At 39.2% G+C, this 19,543-nt stretch overlaps 1 pseudogene; it reads left to right on the top strand.

Annotated features, from left to right (window-relative positions):
- The window catches only part of LOC113334942, a 195,545-nt pseudogene that overhangs the window by 91,704 nt on the left and 84,298 nt on the right, over nucleotides 1-19,543 (top strand).

Here is a 19,543-nt window from a genome sequence, read left to right as displayed (position 1 = left end):
AATTTTGACTAGAACGAGACCGATAGGGTAACGAGCTTAACAGGAAAGTCATTCGAAAAATATTGGTTACTCTTTTAAGCATACTTCGAAGTTCTTGACGGTTTCTGTAAGTTGAATGCGTGACTGCGCCGCCTTGTAATACCGGTGAGGCCTTGGGTATCAAAGCTCCACCGAGCTTCCCTCGCCTCTATTCAACTTACGTTAACTCGGATTGATTCCAGAGGGGTTTGCTTAAATTGTAACGAATTCCCGTTCGAAGGATTAGAAGCTGGTCTAGAAACAATCTAAGTGGAGCCATCATGCTTTTTGTTTGCTAGAAATCAATAGGTTTGATTTGGTTGAGTCGGCCTTGATCTGTGTTTGCTTACCCTTCCAATTTAGAAAATTCTATTGTATGCCTGAACGTAAAAGAGACGCACTAGGTAGATTTGTTAAAGAGAAACCTAGTAGTTCGAAGCGTCTCGATTACCTTAATCTAGAAAGTCCGGCTTTTGAAGAGTCTGTTTTTGAACGTTCTTTGACTGAGGAGAGAATCCTGTTGCTCCGATAGCGCCAGAAATGGCAACTTTGAAAGCTTTGTTGAATCCAACTAGGACTACCCGTCCTTCGTGTATTAAGTTAGCTGAAACGGAGGCACCCTATGAACTGAAACCTGGGACCTTACAGATGCTCCCAATCTTTTTAGGGAAAGAAAATGAAAACCCTTATTACCATGTTAGGGATTTTGAGGAAATTTGTAGTACTCTAAGAATTAGAGGCTTAGATGATGATGCTTTGAAACTTAGGTTATTCCCATTTTCCCTGAAAGATAAGGCCAAGTCGTGGCTGTTATAGTTTGGACTCCGAGTCAATTGAGACATATGAACAACTTACATCTGCCTTTTTCAATAAGTTTTTCCCTAGGCAAAAACATCGTCTATTAGGACGCAAATATGCACATTTTCACAACAAGAGGGAGAATCTTTATATAGGTATTTGGAAAGGTTCAATGATTTATATCCCAGTGTCCTCATCATGGTTTAGAAAAGGTTAGGCTAGTTCAGATCCTTTATGAGGGTTTAGATTATTCCACAACGACCATGGTTGAGTCTCTATGCACTGGTGGATTTGAAAACCAAACTGTTGATGCGGCGATGGAATTTTTTAATGAAATCGCCGAAAAAACCCAGCAATGGGAAAATAGTAGGGCACCCCAGAAAACAATTCTTTTAAGTAGAGGAAACGTTAATAGGGTAGAAGGAGGCTATGAATCAGATGCCAAAATTGCTGCTATAGCAAAAAGGTTAGAAGCCTTAGAAGTGGGCCAGACTAGTGGTAGAGTGGAGCCTTTTTGGGAAGGCCAGAATATTGAAGAGCAGGCCAATGCTCTTTATAATAACACTAGATTTGATAACCGTCAAAAGATTGACCCATATTCAGAAACCTATAATCCTGGTTGGAGAAACCATCCGAACCTTTCGTGGTCTAAGGGCCAAAGTCAAGGTCAGTTTAGTAATTCTAATGCTCCCCCAGGTTTTGGCTATACTAAGAATCCTTCAGGACTAGCTCAGTTTCAGAATCAGTCAGATAAAAAATCCTAAGTTTAGAGGAATCTCTCGCCTTGTTAACTCAGCAAACTGCAAAATTCCAGTTATCCGTAGAACAGAGTCTACAAGCTAGTAACAAGATGGACAAGAAAATAGTCAGGCTATTTCCGAGTTAAAACCCAGGTTGGTATGATAAGTGATTCTTTGAGAGAAAAAGGTAAGTTTCCTAGTCAAACACAACCCAACCCTAGAGGAGTTCATGAATTAGGTGCAAAACCATCGAATCAATTGAATGTTGTTAGAACCCTTAGAAGTGGTAGAGTTGTAGACAATAAGGTAACCATGCCCGATAGTGAACATACTGTAGTTCACCCCTCAGGATCTCACCTCTCAGGACCAGTAGCTGAAGAGACTGATAAAGTTTCTGATGATGTGAATTCGGTTCCTGAAAGGTCTGATTTTAGGCCTAGAGCCCCATTTCCTCAGCTATTAGTACCAACAAAGAAGGAATCGAACTTTAATGACATAGTGGAGGTTTTTAAGCAAGTTACCATAAACCTTCCCTTATTAGATGCAATTAGGCAAATTCCTGCTTATGCCAAGTTCCTTAAGGATATGTGTACGCGAAAGCGAAAACTTAGCGTCCATAAGAAAGCCTTTTTAGCTAGTCACGTAAGTTCAATCATTCAGAACACCACAACTCCAAAGTACAAAGACCCAGGTTCTCCTACCATTGCTTGCACAATAGGTAACTTCCGGGTAGAAAAAGCTTTACTTGACTTAGGAGCCAGTGTGAACTTACTGCCATTCCATGTATACTTACAGCTAGGACTTGGTGAAATGAAACCTACTCAGATGACACTGCAGTTAGCTGATAGGTCTGTTAAAATCCCTCGAGGTGTTATCGAGGATGTTCTTATTGAGGTCGACAAGTTTATTTATCCAGTGGATTTCGTGGTCCTAGATACCCAACCTGTCCCTGACCCAGAGAACCAGATACCTGTGATTTTAGGTCGCCCATTTTTAGCTACGTCTAATGCGATCATTAACTGTCGAAATGGTGTGATGAGTTTATCTTTTGGTAATATGACTATGGAGATGAACATTTTTAATGTCAGTAAGCAACCTCATGAGCTAGATGACACATGTGTTGAGGAGGTGAACATGATAGAAGCCTTAGTTCAGGAGTCATTACCAAACATCTTGTCTGAAGACCCATTAGAAAGTTGTCTATCCCATTTTGGTTTAGATTTTGACGACGATAGCACTATTGAACAGGTGAATGCTCTATTAGATTCTACCCCTGTGTTAGACACTGATAGATGGAAAGCTAGGTTCGAACCGTTACCAGTTTCTGAGACTACCCTAATTCCTTCTTTAGAAGAGCCCCCAAAGTTGGACCTTAAACCACTACCCGATACTCTAAAGTATGTGTTTTTAGGCCCATCTGAGACTTTACCTGTGATTGTAGCTTCCAATTTGGATAGTGATCAGGAAAGTAGGCTAGTAAATGTACTTCAAGACAATAAGGAAGCTTTAGGGTGGACTATAGCAGACATTAAGGGTATAAGTCCTACTGTGTGTATGCATCAGATTCATTTAGAGGAAGACTCCAAACCTTCTAGGGAGATGCAACGTCGACTGAACCCTAACATGAAAGAGGTAGTTCGAAAAGAGGTGCTTAAGTTGTTAGATGCGGGTATTATTTACCCAATTTCAGACAGTAAGTGGGTCAGCCCTGTTCAGGTTGTCCCCAAGAAATCAGGTATCACTGTAGTCCAGAATGATAATAATGAATTAATCCCAACCCGAGTGACCACGGGATGGCGTGTGTGTATTGACTATAGGAAATTGAACAAGGTCACAAGGAAGGATCACTTTCCCCTTCCTTTTATACCAAATGCTAGAGCGATTAGCTGGACATAGTCACTATTGCTTCTTAGATGGCTACTCCGGTTATAATCAGATCGTTATTGCCCCAGAAGACCAAGAGAAAACCACTTTTACCTGTCCCTTTGGTACCTTTGCGTATAGACGCATGCCTTTCGGGCTATGTAATGCCCCTGCAACTTTTCAGCGTTGTATGATGAGCATATTTTCTGATATGGTAGAACGGTTCTTAGAGGTCTTTATGGATGATTTTTCAGTGTTTGGTTCATCTTTCGATGAGTGCTTGCATCATTTGACATTAGTGTTGACTAGGTGTAAGGAAAAAAATTTAGTGCTTAATTGGGAAAAATGCCATTTCATGGTTAAATCAGGAATGTATTAGGGCACATCGTCTCTTCAAAGGGTATAGAGGTAGACAAAGCCAAAGTTGACCTTATTAAGACTTTACAGGTCCCAAAAACCGTAAAAGATATTAGGTCATTCCTAGGGCATGCAGGTTTTTACCGTCGATTCATTAAGGATTTTAGCTTGATTTCTAGACCTCTTTGCAATTTGCTTGCAAAAGATGTTAAGTTTGTCTTTGATGATGCTTGTTTAGAGGCTTTTGAGAAGCTTAAAACTTTACTCACTACTGCCCCGATAGTCCAGGCACCTAACTGGAACCTACCCTTTGAGATTATGTGTGATTCTTCAGATTATGCTATAGGCGTCGTTTTAGGACAACGAGAAAACAAATTACTTCATGTGATTTATTATGCTAGCAAAACTCTGAATGATGCCCAAATGAACTACACAACTACCGAGAAGGAACTTTTAGCCATCGTGTTTGCCTTGGATAAGTTTAGGTCCTACCTATTAGGTTCTAAGATCATAATCTATACAGATCATGCTGCTTTGAAATACCTTTTATCTAAGAAGGATACCAAACCTAGATTGATTAGATGGATCCTATTGTTACAGGAATTTTCCCCAGACATTAGAGACAAAAAGGGTGCAGAAAATGTAGTAGCAGACCACTTGTCTAGGCTAGTTGTTAGTTCCCCTAGTGATTCCCTTCCTATAAGGGATAGCTTTCCTGATGAACAATTGTTCTCTGTTTCCCAATCACCTTGGTATGCAAATATAGTGAATTATCTTGTTACTGGTCGAACCCCTCAACATTGGGGTAAGCAAGATCGTTCTAGGTTTTTAGCCGAGGTTAAGCATTTCTTTTGGGACGATCCTTATCTGTTTAAGTATTGTCCGGACCAGATTATTAGGAGATGTGTATCTGAGAGTGACCAGTCTAGTATTATCTCCTTTTGTCATGAACATGCATGTGGGGGTCATTTTAGTGCTAAGAAGACTGCTGCTAAGATTTTGCAGTGTGGATTTTACTGGCCTTCGTTGTTTAAAGATTCCCATAGTCATTGTGTTTCTTGTGAGCGTTGCCAGAAGTTAGGAACCATTTCCCGTAGAAATATGATGCCTTTGAACCCTATTTTAGTGATTGAGGTCTTTGATGTGTGGGGCATTGATTTTATGGGTCCATTTCCTATTTCGTTTGGTTATCTTTACATACTTGTCGCTGTAGACTATGTGTCTAAGTGGGTTGAGGCGGTTCCGTGTAAAACGAATGACCACAGGGTCGTAGTCCAGTTTTTGAAAGAGAATATACTTACACGTTTTGGTACGCCGCGAGCTATAATTAGTGATGGAGGTTCACACTTTTGTAATAGACCGTTTCTCTTTTAATGAAACAATACGGTATTACCCATAAAGTAGCAACCCCATATCACCCTCAGACTAGTGGTCAGGTAGAGGTTTCCAATAGGGAAATTAAACGTATTCTAGAGAAAACAGTTAATCCAAATAGGAAAGACTGGTCGTCGAGGCTTACTGATGCCTTATGGGCTTACCGTACTGCGTTTAAGACACCCATTGGAATGTCACCTTATCGTTTAGTGTTTGGAAAGGCATGTCACCTGCCTGTTGAGTTAGAGCATCGAGCCTATTGGGCTATTAAGAACTTAAACTTTTCACTTGACAAGGCAGGAGCTCAAAGAAAGCTCCAGCTCAATGAGTTGGACGAGATTCGTAGAGATGCATACGATAGTGCTAAGGAGTATAAGAACAAAATGAAACTTGTGCATGATAGGAATATTTTACGAAAGTCATTTTCTCCAGGTCAAAAAGTTCTTCTGTATGACACTCGTTTGCATCTATTCCCCGGGAAGTTGCGCTCTCGGTGGACCGGTCCTTTTGTGGTCCGTACTGTTTTTCCTCATGGCGCTGTTGAGATTGAGACACCAGATGGTAGTAGTTCTTCGAAGGTTAACGGTCAGCGATTGAAGCCCTTTTTAGAGCCTTTTCCTACAGGTGATGTTGAGGAGGTCCCTCTGGAGGACCCTGTTTACCTTGATTGACCATCGAGGCGATTTTGTATGTTGTATAATATTTTTGTAGGTTTTTGGTTACACTTCACCCAGGTACTATCTTTCCGACTTCTCTCTTTACTATTTCCTCATGTTACTTATATTTTTGGTACTGTTCTTTGATTAGAAACATTGAGGACAATGTTAGATTTAAGTTTGGGGTGGGGTAGAACTTTTTGTTACCTTTTCGTTGCAATAAATAAACTCCAGAGCCTAGAAATTTATCCCTATTAAGGATGGCACTAACCAATCTAAGTGGATGGAAGCATTTTGGTTGTAGGAGTTGATGAACCAATCTGACTAGATGGCAACATCTAAAGAGTCTATTCATAAAAGCACAGAGCTCAGGTGTTAGAAATAACATGATAGTTTCACCATATCTCGTTGAGTCCTTTTCACTTCTGTTTTTATTTTGTTTTGTTTTTAAACTATGTTTCTCTAAGTGATTAGGTGGGGCTCACGATTCAAGTTGTTACCAATGCTAGGGTGAATCAGAGTGATTGAGATACAAAAAAAAAAGAAGAAAAAGATAAAAAAAGAGACCAGAACATCAGACCAACTGGAATAAATTCAATAAAGTCGACCACTGGTACCCTTGTATATGCCAGTGTGCTGATATTAGTCAGACCGGTATCTCAGTCCATTAGGATAGGTTCATTTTGGCGGAGGCCTTCAGACAGATATGAAAAACACTGTTCACCTAGTAAACATCAAAACCATATATGTTTTTCTATATCCATCTTCTTGATCTATCCACGTGATTAGTTTTGACTCCGGATATTGATGTCCATAGTGCGACTATCAGAGTAGAGCTCTGTCACTTCATATGAATTTTAGTATGCTTGAGTGCAAAATCGTGTACAACAATTGGAATTTCACATCAGGGTACTTCCTCCTGTAGTCAATAAGTATGCCAACCAAGGAGATTCTTTAGTGCCTTCCAAGGTTCTGTGTAGATAGCTAGGGTCTGGAGTATAAAGGTTTTGTGGGTATACCTCTGGTAAGGCCTCCGGAGGCAACACTCCGCCACTAAGGACACCTACGGGTTTAAAGGCTTATTGCATACGCTAAATGCAATCGACGATGCCTGCGACAGTGAGTCAGGATTTTATTTCTATTTTATTTTTGCTCGAGGACTAGCAAATAATAGGTTTGGGGGTATTTGATAGACACATTTTTGTGTCCGATTTGTCTCGATTATATATATTGTTAGGGCTCATTTCTGTACTTATTATGGTGTTTTATTTATTTGTAGGTATTTTTGGCCAATAAACATTTTTGGAAAAAATTGGCTCGAAAAGTTGTCGGAAAGCACCCGGAGGACATTTGCTATTCGGACTCTCACTTTGGATAAGGGGTAACCTAATTACTAAGGGGAATCCCATTTCCAGAAAGTTGCTAATCACACCCCTACTCTGGATAAGGGCAACCATCTTCAACATTTCAAAAACCAGGTTTTGGCGGGAAAATAGTGCAGTGAAGAACAATTTTGGCAATCATGATTTGGAGGAGGTTGAGGTCGATTAAACCTCTGATTTTCATAGGATAGACTCCTTATGGGTCTAGGAATCTGATATGGGTGTTTAAATCGATTAGACTGGGCTCAATCGACGGATTTTTCTCATAACAGAAAATATGGAAAGTCACGTGTGTGACCTGTTTTAGGGAATTTTAGAGAGATTAAAGCGCTGTAAACCTTCCCAAAGATTTGTATCTATCTAAGGAAGAGTTTAGAATAAAAAGGAAAGCTCAGAAACGCGTAGAAATTCTAAAACAAGAAATTTCCGCAACTTGGCCGTGAAGAGAAGGAAATAGATTTTGGAAGATTTGGGAGAGATTTAATCGGTATTTTTGATATAAATAGATGTCTTGGGTCATATAGAAGAGGTGTCGAGAGTTTGGGAACCTAAGGAGAGCCAGAGAAGAAGAAATCAGATCTTTACCAAACTCTGTTTCTGCTGTTGCTGCTGCTGAAGAAGAAGAACGCGAAGAACATTGACGCACATGGAACTCTCGAGAACACGTTTGTAAATTCATGGAGGCACTAGGAGAGCATGAACACAATGGAATGATCCCAATCTATAGAGCCTTGCTGGAGAATCTGCGATTCCAGACTTTCTCAGAACTTCATGAAGAAGCCAAGCGATCAGCAACTACCGCGCATGCTTTACTGGAAAGAGAAATACCTAAACTGAGAACCTCGTGATACTTAGCGTCTCTTCAACAGAAAATACAACCTCCAACCTTCCATGAATGTTGTCGCTGAAGGAAGCAAAAGGAAATCCGAAGCACCACAACAGAAGCATACTTCTCCAATATCTCAAGATCCTTCGAAAGTGCACAGAAAGCGCAACCAATCCTGAAATGCACAACCTCAACCTTGCATCAACAAACGAGGAAATGATCAGACAGATTCAAACTTCCCTCTTCTCATCGAATGAGTGATCGAGTTACTGGAAGTCTAGGTTCAACATGGTGCAATAAAATTTTCGTTCATCAGAGAGATCCAATTGAAGAAAAATGGAGAATCCCAGGTACTGTCACCTTCATAGATTCCTCAATCATCCAACAAGTAACTACAACATTTTGAAGCACGTCTTCAAAGAGAAGGTTGATCCACAATAGCTTCAACTGGGGACTGAAGGAGTACACACAAATTCTCTCCTAATCAGAACCTTTACACTCTCTGAACAACCAGTCAAAGAAGCAGTTCAATCGTTGATAGAGCATATCTGTGAAATTTCTCTATCTGTATAAGGCACAAAGAAAAAATATGTTCACAACACCGAATTACATTGTATCAGAGTCTGTCCATCCCGGAAATACTCCTCGAACCTTCATCCACAGACAAGGAGATGCACGACTGGGACTGCTTACCATAGTCCATCTCAGAGGAAATAAATTTGGAAGAATGTTGATCGATGCTGACACCGCCATCAACATCATTCCACTGAAAAATCTTCAGAGCCGCATGCATCACTCAAAAAGAAGCTACTCGTGATCCTATCTCAATCAGGGACCTTCAAGGAACACTCAGAAATACTTATGGCTATATCACTCTCAAAGTCAGCATAAGTTCAACCTGGACCGAAACCAAGTTTCACATAATCAGGAAGATCCACACGTTCTTCAAACGAGGTTGGATTCACATTGAAAAGATGGGTACTTAGAAAGCACATTTGGTTGCACATCTCTCCAACGAAGAAAGTTCTGATCCAGAAGATTTGGCGGACATTCCGTCGTCAAAGCATTTGAAGGAATTTCGAACTCTGACGAGGTTGAAGCAAGAACCTGCAAAAGATGCATAGATATTCATCAAGAGGTTCACATTCAGGAAAGTCTCATTCCTCATATATCCTCACATGTTATTCTAGCATAGGGACTCAATTCTGCTAGCATCTCTGTTATTGCAAGACGCTGTGAGTGGGTAATTTCACCTCAGCAATATTTTACCAAGTGGTTGAATATGACACCTCTTCGAATCGAGCATCTCACTGAGACATTCATTACTAGGAGATGACCGAAGCACGGCAAAGAACACTTTGGGAATTTCTCCATAGCCTTGCAGGATTGTCCACGAGTGCCACAAAATCAGAAAGCTCTGGTGTCAGCACAATGTTGTAGTAATTCGATTGCGGTAAATAAGGATTCGATGCTCGGACTTGAAAAGATTTTTAAAGCAAAAATATATACAAAATTGTCACAGGATCAAGAGACACTAGGACTCAGGATTCCACCATAATCATTCATATAATTAATATATTTATTTCCAAAACAATTATAGCTCACATAAAAATAGGGACTCTAATTCTTGCCAAGGTAGATTTTTAGAAGATTAACTGTAAATCGAAAGCATGGCATATCAAAAGTACTAAGACCAAGCATAAACCATCAAAAGAAATGACAATCAATTAAGAAAAAAATCATAAAACATTTAATAAAAATGCAAGAAGTCATAAAAGAATTAAATATAATTTTTATATGTGTAAAATATGGCTTCCTCCATCATCCCAGTATTGGGGTTTAGCTATTCATATCAATCACACACTCAAAATATTAATTCAAAGTTCAAAGTGTGATTAAAAGAGTCAAAAGTTATAAAATAGTGGTTCTGAGACTCACAAAACACGTCCAACAGAAACGATAGAATATAACTGCAGCTAACTGCGACACTTCGCTGATGCTGTTGACGCTGCTGAAAATAAGTCTGCCCTGGAGAGTCTGTTCTTCGTGTTCTTGAAGCTTTTTAATGGCAGCAGCAGCAGCAGGTGAACATTGCTGTTTTTCCTTCTTCTTCGCTCCTCCTGGCTCTGGCTCGACCCCAAACTCTTCATCCCCCTTCTCTGACATAAAACCAACTATTTATAGGCTTTAAATCCCCTTGAAACTCGATCAAACCCCTTGGAAATCTCCATTATTCTTTACGGGTTGTTTGAAGAATAATCTTCTTCTTGTGCGTTACAGGCTGTTTCTAGCTATTCTCTCGTCTCAAATATCTTCTAGGACTTTTACCCAACTGTTTTGATGTATATCCCACGCAAGATATCCCATAAATCTCTCAAACTAATCTCAAACCCTAAACAGAAACCGTGTGCACTGTCTTGACTTTGTGTGGATTTTCTGACTTATCCAGCCCAATTAGATGGGTCTAATCGCTTCTAACAGGTCCCTATGTCTTGTAGAGTCCGTGGGTACCAAATTTGCCCATTTAATCGCCTCCTAGGTCGCTCAAATCATTGATCCAAAACTGTTGACGCTGCTGCCTTTTTTCCCGCCAAAATCCAGTTTTGAAACTTTGAAGATGACCTCCCCCTATCCAGTTCCGGTGTCCCTTTAGTACATGCCCTGAAATGGGGTGCCCCTTAGTAATTAGGTTACCCCTTATCCAAAGTGAGAGTCCGTATAGTAATTTCTCCCACGAGCGCAAAAACCACTTTTTAGCCAATTTCGCCGCAAAAGCTTATTTCTCCAAAAACACCTACAAAGACATAAAATAACCAAATAAGTACAAAATAGAGTACTAACAATATAAACAATTGGGACAAATTAGACACATAAATGCGTCTATCAAATACCCCCAAACTTATTATTTGCTAGTCCTCGAGCAAATCTAATCTAAAATAAAATGACTACACTTAGCACGTGCAGTAAGCCGTTAAACCACTAGGTGGCCCTAGTGGCGGAGTGTTGTCTCCGGGGGGTTTACCAGAGGTGTACCCACAAAACCTTAATACTCCAGAGCTTAGCTATCTACGCAGAACCTTGGAAGGCACTAAAGAATCTCCTTGGTTGGCATACTTATTGACTACAGGAAGAAGTACCCTGATGCGAAATTCCAATTGATGTACACGAGTTTGCACTCAAGCATACTAAAATTCATATAAAGTGACAGAGCTCTACTCAGATAGTTGCACTATGGACATCATATTCGGAGTCTAAACTAATCACATGGATAGATCAAGAAGATGGATATAGAAAACATAGATGGTTTTGATGTTTACTAAGTGAACGACGTTTCCCATATCTGTCTGAAGGCCTCCGCCAAAATGAACCTATCCTAATGGATTGAGATACTAGTCTGACTAATATCAACACACTGCATATACAAGGGTACCAGTGGTCGATAACCTAACTCTAGGTCAACACAACTGGCATATACAAGGGTACCAGTGGTCGACTTTATTGAATTTATTCCTTTTGGTCAAATGGTCTGGTCTCAATTTTTTTTTTTTTTTTTTTTTTTTACTTTTTGGTAACTACCATTTTTTTTCATCTTTTTTTTTTTTCATCTTTTTTTTTTCAACTTTTTTTTTTTTTTCATGGTATCTCAATCACTCTAATTCACCCTAGCATTGGTAACAACTTGAATCGTGGGCCCCACCTATCACTTAGAGAAACATAGTTTAAAAAAAAATAAAATAAAAATAGAAGTGAAAAGGACTCAACGAGATATGGTGAAACTATCATGTTATTTCTAACACCTGAGCTCTGTGCTTTTATGAATAGACTCTTTAGATGTTTCCATCTAATCAGATTGGTTCCTCAAACTCCTACAATCAAAATGCTTCCATCCACTTAGATTAGTTAGTGCAATCCTCAATAGGCATAAATTTCTAAGCTCTGGAGTTTATTTATTCATACTAAAAAGTTTCTCCCATACCCCCAAACTTAAACCTAACATTGTCCTCAATGTTCTAAAGATGAAATTAAAAGCATGAACAAGGAGAAACTGTTACCATTTGAAATGAAAGAGTTACGGAAGGATATTACCTGGTTGCATGAGATTGGGTTACCTCCCAAGAAGTGCTAAGTTTAAAGTCTTCAGCCAGACTAAGAAAAGTATTAGTCAACTCGAACCGTATAACAGTAGCCGGAATAACTGTGGGTCTTTAACACCAAAAAGAGCTGACAAAAGGAAACTGCAGTGAACCAAGAAAATGTACAAGACTAGCATGCCCTTACCTAGTTTCCTGATTAAGATATCTATATCTAATTGTGGTTCAGGTTCTATAAAAGGGTCTAAATATATTTCTTTAGGCTGCAACTCCTCAAAATTGAGATCCGAATTATTAGGTCCTAGAGTCTGTAAGTACTTAAATAAGAACTTAGAAGCACAAAATAATAACCTAAATAATTGAGGATCCTCTAAGTCAATCAGGTTTGACTTACATAATTGACCACAGTGAGAGTAGTGGTCATTCTTAAGAAAATGTGTCGATTCTAATATCCTAAAGTAATTAGGTTTAGTCTCAGAACTTAATAATTGACACATTTGAAATTTATACGTTCCCACAATTGTTTGAAAAATATTTGGTGGGAAAACAAAGTCGATCTTAGTATCATAGCCTGGTCTAACCTCATCAACCAGAGGATGGGTTTCTAACAACTGAACTTCCTTATGGACATCACTAGGTTCAGGAAAACGAGTATGAAAGTAATCTTGTAAAATGGTTGAGGCATTGATGTCAAGTCCTAAGTGTGGGGACTTTCTGAGAGTTAAAGGTAAGGCACTAGGGAAGTGATAATCACCCCCAAACTTAGAGTTTTCAGTTTCTCTAGATAGACCTCTAATTTTTCTTGAATTTCCGTATCTTCAGATCAAGTCCTTACAAGAGATTCTTCTAAGTTATTATCAGGTAGTGCATCTTTACTCATCTCTGCGGGTCTATCTTCTTCTTCCAAGACTATTGTTTCTAAGTCGCTAGACTACATTTTCAGAATAAACCCGTTCCTCTAAACCACTATCGGCTTCGTAATCAAAAGGAAATACTACATCGTCTAAAACGGTGGTATTCCTAATCAAATCCTCGTCCTCTTGAATAGGTGAATAATCATAAAAATTATTTGGATTTGAAGTAGAAATAATATAATCACTATAAAGCTCAATTGGATTACTAGATTCCTGATCACTATGCCTACATATTTCAGATTCTTCATCACTACTATCCTCATCATCATAATAGTACGAAGATGATTGAACCTTATCTAAATAAGTAGTTTTACCAATTATAACCTCGTTATCTTGATTATGTGAAAAACTATCTTCATTCTCAAGGGTATTATTGGATACACTATATTGGCAATTCAAGTTATTTCGAGCAATACTTTCGTTCGTCTCTAACTCAAGTCTACGTGTCGACTCAGCTATCCTCTCAAGGGTCTCTTCCAAAGAAAGTTCCCTTAGTGTAGGATCTAAGTTTTGAGTTAATATATTGAGGATATCTTCTACAGATTCAGTTGTTGTTGCAGTTCTTTCGTCCATAACTACATTATTCACCTCATCTAATTTATACGTCGATTCAGCTAACTGACGTGATGACTCAGCTAAATTCCTGAGAGTCTCTTCTAGAGAAGGAATAGGAACTGAAGGATCATAATAAGGACTACTTTTCAATAGTTTGATTGTATCCTCTAAAGACGAAGAACTAGTATTATAATCTTCTTGCTCGTATGACTGATGCGCGTGCGGATAGTAATTGGGCTCACCATGGTATGAACCATAACCTTGAAAAGGTTGGCGTCCCCGGTCACTATTCTCACTATGGTCATAATACTGATGATGTCCATATTCAAATTCAGGTCGATATTCATTGTATTGGCTTCTATCATACCAGTTCGACATTCTTAATTGCAGGGGAATTCTACGCAATCACAAACAAGTCCGACTCGACCAAATCAAACCTATAGAATCTAGCAAACAAAAAGCATGATGGCTCCACTTAGATTGTTTTCTAGACCAGCTTCTATTCCTTCGAAAAGGAATTCGTTACAATTTGAGCACACCCCTCTGGAATCAATCCGAGCTAATGTAAGTTGAATCGAGGCGAGGGAAGCTCAGTGGAGCTTTGATACCCAAGGCCTCACCGCTATCACAAGGCGGCGCAGTCACGCATTCAACTCACAGAAACCATCATGAACTTTGAAATGTGCTTAAAGAGCAACCAATATTTTTCGAACGAGTTTCCTATTAAGCTCGTTACCCTATTGGTCTCGTTCTATTCAAAATTTTAGGCTTAGGTTCGCGTTTGGTTTCGTTTTCCTAAGGCGGGCAAGAAGGAAACGGTGATGAAATCCGAGTCCTTATCTTGTTTAGGCCAGGCCTTGCCCTTTACTAGGAAAATAAAGACAGTCTGGTTCGTCCTCAAACAATTATCACCTTAAGGCAGACAGTAACCCGCTTGCAGGAGATTCGCGGGTGTTTCCATTGGACTTACCTCCCGTACCAGACGGGCGATGAACCGTTGTCGTCGACTCGGGCCACGACTCCTATGACGTGTGCGAACCCGAGGGGCCGAGACGATATAGTAATCGTCGTCCTTCCCTGCAAACAGTTTGTATTTAATTTTTTTTTTAATTTATAACCCTTCTGTAGGGTTTTAAAAATAATGTCCAAAGTCCAGAATAAAGTCCAAATAAAAAGTCCAAAATTATAAAAATTATGAAAAATAAAGCCTATTTACAAATTCTAAAAATAAATAAATAAAAGCTATATACAAAAAAAATAATAATAATAAAAATTAAATCCTAAAAAAAAAAATTATGTCTTTTTCTTCTTCTCTTTTAGCTTTTAACTTTTAGCTTTAAGCTTTTTGTTCCCAAGTCCTTAGTATTCCACTTCGAACCTGTAAATCAAAGACACAAAAAGAAACGTAAAAAGGAACAAATAATAGTAAAAAAAATAAAATAAAATAATAAACCTAAAAACAAATCTATATACAAGTCCGCGTCGGCGGCGCCATTTTGTTGTAGTAATTCGATTGCGGTAAATAAGGATTCGATGCTCGGACTTGAAAAGATTTTTAAAGCAAAAATATATACAAAATTGTCACAGGATCAAGAGACACTAGGACTCAGGATTCCACCATAATCATTCATATAATTAATATATTTATTTCCAAAACAATTATAGCTCACATAAAAATAGGGACTCTAATTCTTGCCAAGGTAGATTTTTAGAAGATTAACTGTAAATCGAAAGCATGGCATATCAAAAGTACTAAGACCAAGCATAAACCATCAAAAGAAATGACAATCAATTAAGAAAAAAATCATAAAACATTTAATAAAAATGCAAGAAGTCATAAAAGAATTAAATATAATTTTTATATGTGTAAAATATGGCTTCCTCCATCATCCCAGTATTGGGGTTTAGCTATTCATATCAATCACACACTCAAAATATTAATTCAAAGTTCAAAGTGTGATTAAAAGAGTCAAAAGTTATAAAATAGTGGTTCTGAGACTCACAAAACACGTCCAACAGAAACGATAGAATATAACTGCAGCTAACTGCGACACTTCGCTGATGCTGTTGACGCTGCTGAAATAAGTCTGCCCTGGAGAGTCTGTTCTTCGTGTTCTTGAAGCTTTTTAATGGCAGCAGCAGCAGCAGGTGAACATTGCTGTTTTTCCTTCTTCTTCGCTCCTCCTGGCTCTGGCTCGACACCCAAACTCTTCATCCCCCTTCTCTGACATAAAACCAACTATTTATAGGCTTTAAATCCCCTTGAAACTCGATCAAACCCCTTGGAAATCTCCATTATTCTTTACGGGTTGTTTGAAGAATAATCTTCTTCTTGTGCGTTACAGGCTGTTTCTAGCTATTCTCTCGTCTCAAATATCTTCTAGGACTGTTACCCAACTGTTTTGATGTATATCCCACGCAAGATATCCCATAAATCTCTCAAACTAATCTCAAACCCTAAACAGAAACCGTGTGCACTGTCTTGACTTTGTGTGGATTTTCTGACTTATACAGCCCAATTAGATGGGTCTAATCGCTTCTAACAGGTCCCCTATGTCTTGTAGAGTCCGTGGGTACCAAATTTGCCCATTTAATCGCCTCCTAGGTCGCTCAAATCATTGATCCAAAACTGTTGACGCTGCTGCCTTTTTTCCCGCCAAAATCCAGTTTTGAAACTTTGAAGATGACCTCCCCCTATCCAGTTCCGGTGTCCCTTTAGTACATGCCCTGAAATGGGGTGCCCCTTAGTAATTAGGTTACCCCTTATCCAAAGTGAGAGTCCGTATAGTAATTTTCTCCCACGAGCGCAAAAACCACTTTTTAGCCAATTTCGCCGCAAAAGCTTATTTCTCCAAAAACACCTACAAAGACATAAAATAACCAAATAAGTACAAAATAGAGTACTAACAATATAAACAATTGGGACAAATTAGACACATAAATGCGTCTATCACACAAGTGCTGAATCCCACTATCGCATCGAATGGAATGCTGAATCAACAGAAGATACACGGGGCTGAGACGATCAAGCCTAAGACATTCACCGCTTCAACGCTCAAGCATTTAAGAAGCCTTCGAATTGTACTCCCAATCAAAAAGTACACCTTCGATAGTAGCACCTCTGGCTTCAACACAATATCTCGACCGTGATACACTAATTCAACACCGACACGATCAAAGTGCTATAATCGATAAGTCTTCAGTATCCCATGATAATACTTCTGGAGCAGATGAAGCATTATTCATTGATGGAACAAACTCCTTCAACACATTGGGGACTTGATCTTATTGAATGAAGTCAGCTGCTGCTATCTGCCGCAACAACATCAGTTCCCAGACAAAGTCACCTCACGGCTCACTGGATGGAGGAGCAAGACTATGTCAAATAATCATGGTTCTAACTTTCTCGGTCTCTTGAGCAATTCCATCTATAGTATCAACATCAACAAGAATATGTGGAGGAACCCCATTCATGGTACCAGTATCAACAAGAATTTCTGGAGAAAATTGAGTCATGATCTCAGCATCAATAACAGTCTCAGGCACAACATCCGGCTTCATCAACTATCCATTCTCTGAAGTGTTACTCGATGGATCGTAATTATTCAAGCCCTAATGATTCATATCGAAATGTGTACACATGAAAACATGAGCGTCTTCCAAAAGATTGCACGACAGACGGGCACAAGCCAAAGTCTTATACAAGATATTCTCATCGCCTCTACAAAGGAGATACAACACATTTTCAGGCCATGGGTTTACATAAACGTACCAATGGGTGAGGAATGGGACAATGTATCCTCAGCAAAAGGTATTCGTCTATTTCTCTTCTACAACATACCAAAAGTGCGCATCAATTGGACATACGAGCTGAAAGATATGGCCTTTATCGTCAGGTCTACAAAATCTAAAAAATTTGTACGGGATTACAAATTACAAATTTGCACGCTTCGTTGGCTGGCCTCTACAACTCCAAATTGAGTGATTCCTTTCTCATGTGATAACTCAGTTTCTTAGCTTCAAAAGTTGGGGTCAAGGATCAAATTACGACATCGTATGAGGTTCCTACAGCTTCCAGAGCATACAACATGCAAGCGGGAATTCTTAGACGGGATTCATAACTTCCACAGTCGATCGGTGTCCACCAGGTAATTTCGCTAGTCCTTCATCAAGGTACCTCCAACTTCGACCACCTAGGTATTTACATCAATTTTTTTACCTGGGTCATCTATCTAGGTCTTGCCAGAATAAGGGAAAACGAAAAGAGAGATTGAACAAAATGTTGGGGACTGACGGTCCACTGGTCATGGCGATCAGTTTCACAGTCCAAAACTCGTGACACCAGACTCTCATGTGCTGATCATTCATCACAAAAGAAATTCTACCATCGTAACATGCAATCATGGTCATTACATCACCCCCTATTGAGAACAATCTCAGTGATGGTCCCGTGACCAGGGTTTCAGAAGTGATGTTTCTACGACTGACAGAAACAAGATGGCAATTCAAGCACCATGCTCATGTATCAATCAAGGGGTCCTGATATCAAATGAATCAATGATATTAAAATCCTTCACCAACCTTTCGAGACACAATCGAATGGTCTAAAGACATAATAGGAGTGTTTTACAACAAGCCCGTCTGAGATGATTTTACGCTGTCATGTATAAGACGACGAACTGGGAGCAATTGGTGAAGAATCTAGGGATAGGTCATATACCATTCTCTTTGTATTGATGTTCTCTACAACATATCCAAAATTCACAGCAATTGGAGAAACAAGCAAAACGATGTGGCCAAAACTTTGAACTACGCACCAGCTGAAATTTTTCTGAAAACTTCCTGGAAATTTACTGTTTCATCGATTTCGACCCCTAAACATGTTCAAATCTCAAAATTCTTCGTTTCTAAAGCTTGGAAATTTTCCGGGCACAAGGATACATGGGTAGATCGCGAAAATCCGACATTGGATGAAGATTTTATGGCGTTTTTGCTAAAAGACGGAGTTCTGAATTTTCTGGTGACGTATTTCGGTAAAAAATTTCATTCATTCATATTGGTCTTCATTCATTCATTCATGAATCAGATATCCTATACTTCTATGAAGAAGATATAATATGGGTACTTACTTGAGTGGTCTCTAAGCCGTTCGAAGAACCAATATTGTCGGAGTCATCATTAGAAGTGTTATTACTTTCATGCGGTTTCGGGTTTTGGGAATTCTCCGTCTCACCATGGTCCAAGGATGAATGAGCATCATCAAAACCTTGTTCACCCACGATAATTTCTTCCTGGATTCATCAACAACAATTATTATTACTTCATTCAAGGAGATTCCACGATCACCTGCATGAAAGAGATACTTACATCGACTTCTTCATCAGTGCTGGATTCCTGAATTGTTTGCCCGGGAACAAGTTGAAGACCGTCAATCGATGGAGCAAAAATCTGAAAAGAAATAACAAACCTTGGTCTTGTGATCCTAATTGTACGGGAAGGGAAAAGTCATGACACAAGGAGCGCTAACAACTCACCAAAGAAACGGCTGGGGATTGCACGTCATTTGCTAACATCCTGTAGTCCTTACTTCTGGGTTCTCCGCTCCCGTAGACTTTCTTTCATTTCCGTGGAGTCTACATTGATCTAGGATCTCACTATACGATCATCATGTGGTAAAGCTAATGAAACAACCAGGAGTACAACTCAGTATGAAGGATCTCTCACTACCACTTAGAGGTCCCAGAAGTACCATTTCTTAAAGTTGCATCCGTAGAGATGTCATATCTGGAAACACCATCTTTGGAAGTATCATCATGGGAGTCAGTCATTCTTGCAAAGTGGCTACTTCAGCACATCGTTCATACAAAGCGCAAGATTCAACAAAACAATGAATCATGGAATAAAGGTGCTCACAACATCGTCTACAAAATGGTAACCATCCAACTCTTACCTATTTACAATTTCACTAG

This window comes from Papaver somniferum, unplaced genomic scaffold (assembly GCF_003573695.1).
Source record: "Papaver somniferum cultivar HN1 unplaced genomic scaffold, ASM357369v1 unplaced-scaffold_137, whole genome shotgun sequence".
NCBI classification, from domain to species: Eukaryota; Viridiplantae; Streptophyta; class Magnoliopsida; order Ranunculales; family Papaveraceae; genus Papaver; species Papaver somniferum.
Note: the sequence above shows the minus strand (reverse complement) of the source record. Positions and strands in the feature narration are given on the sequence as shown.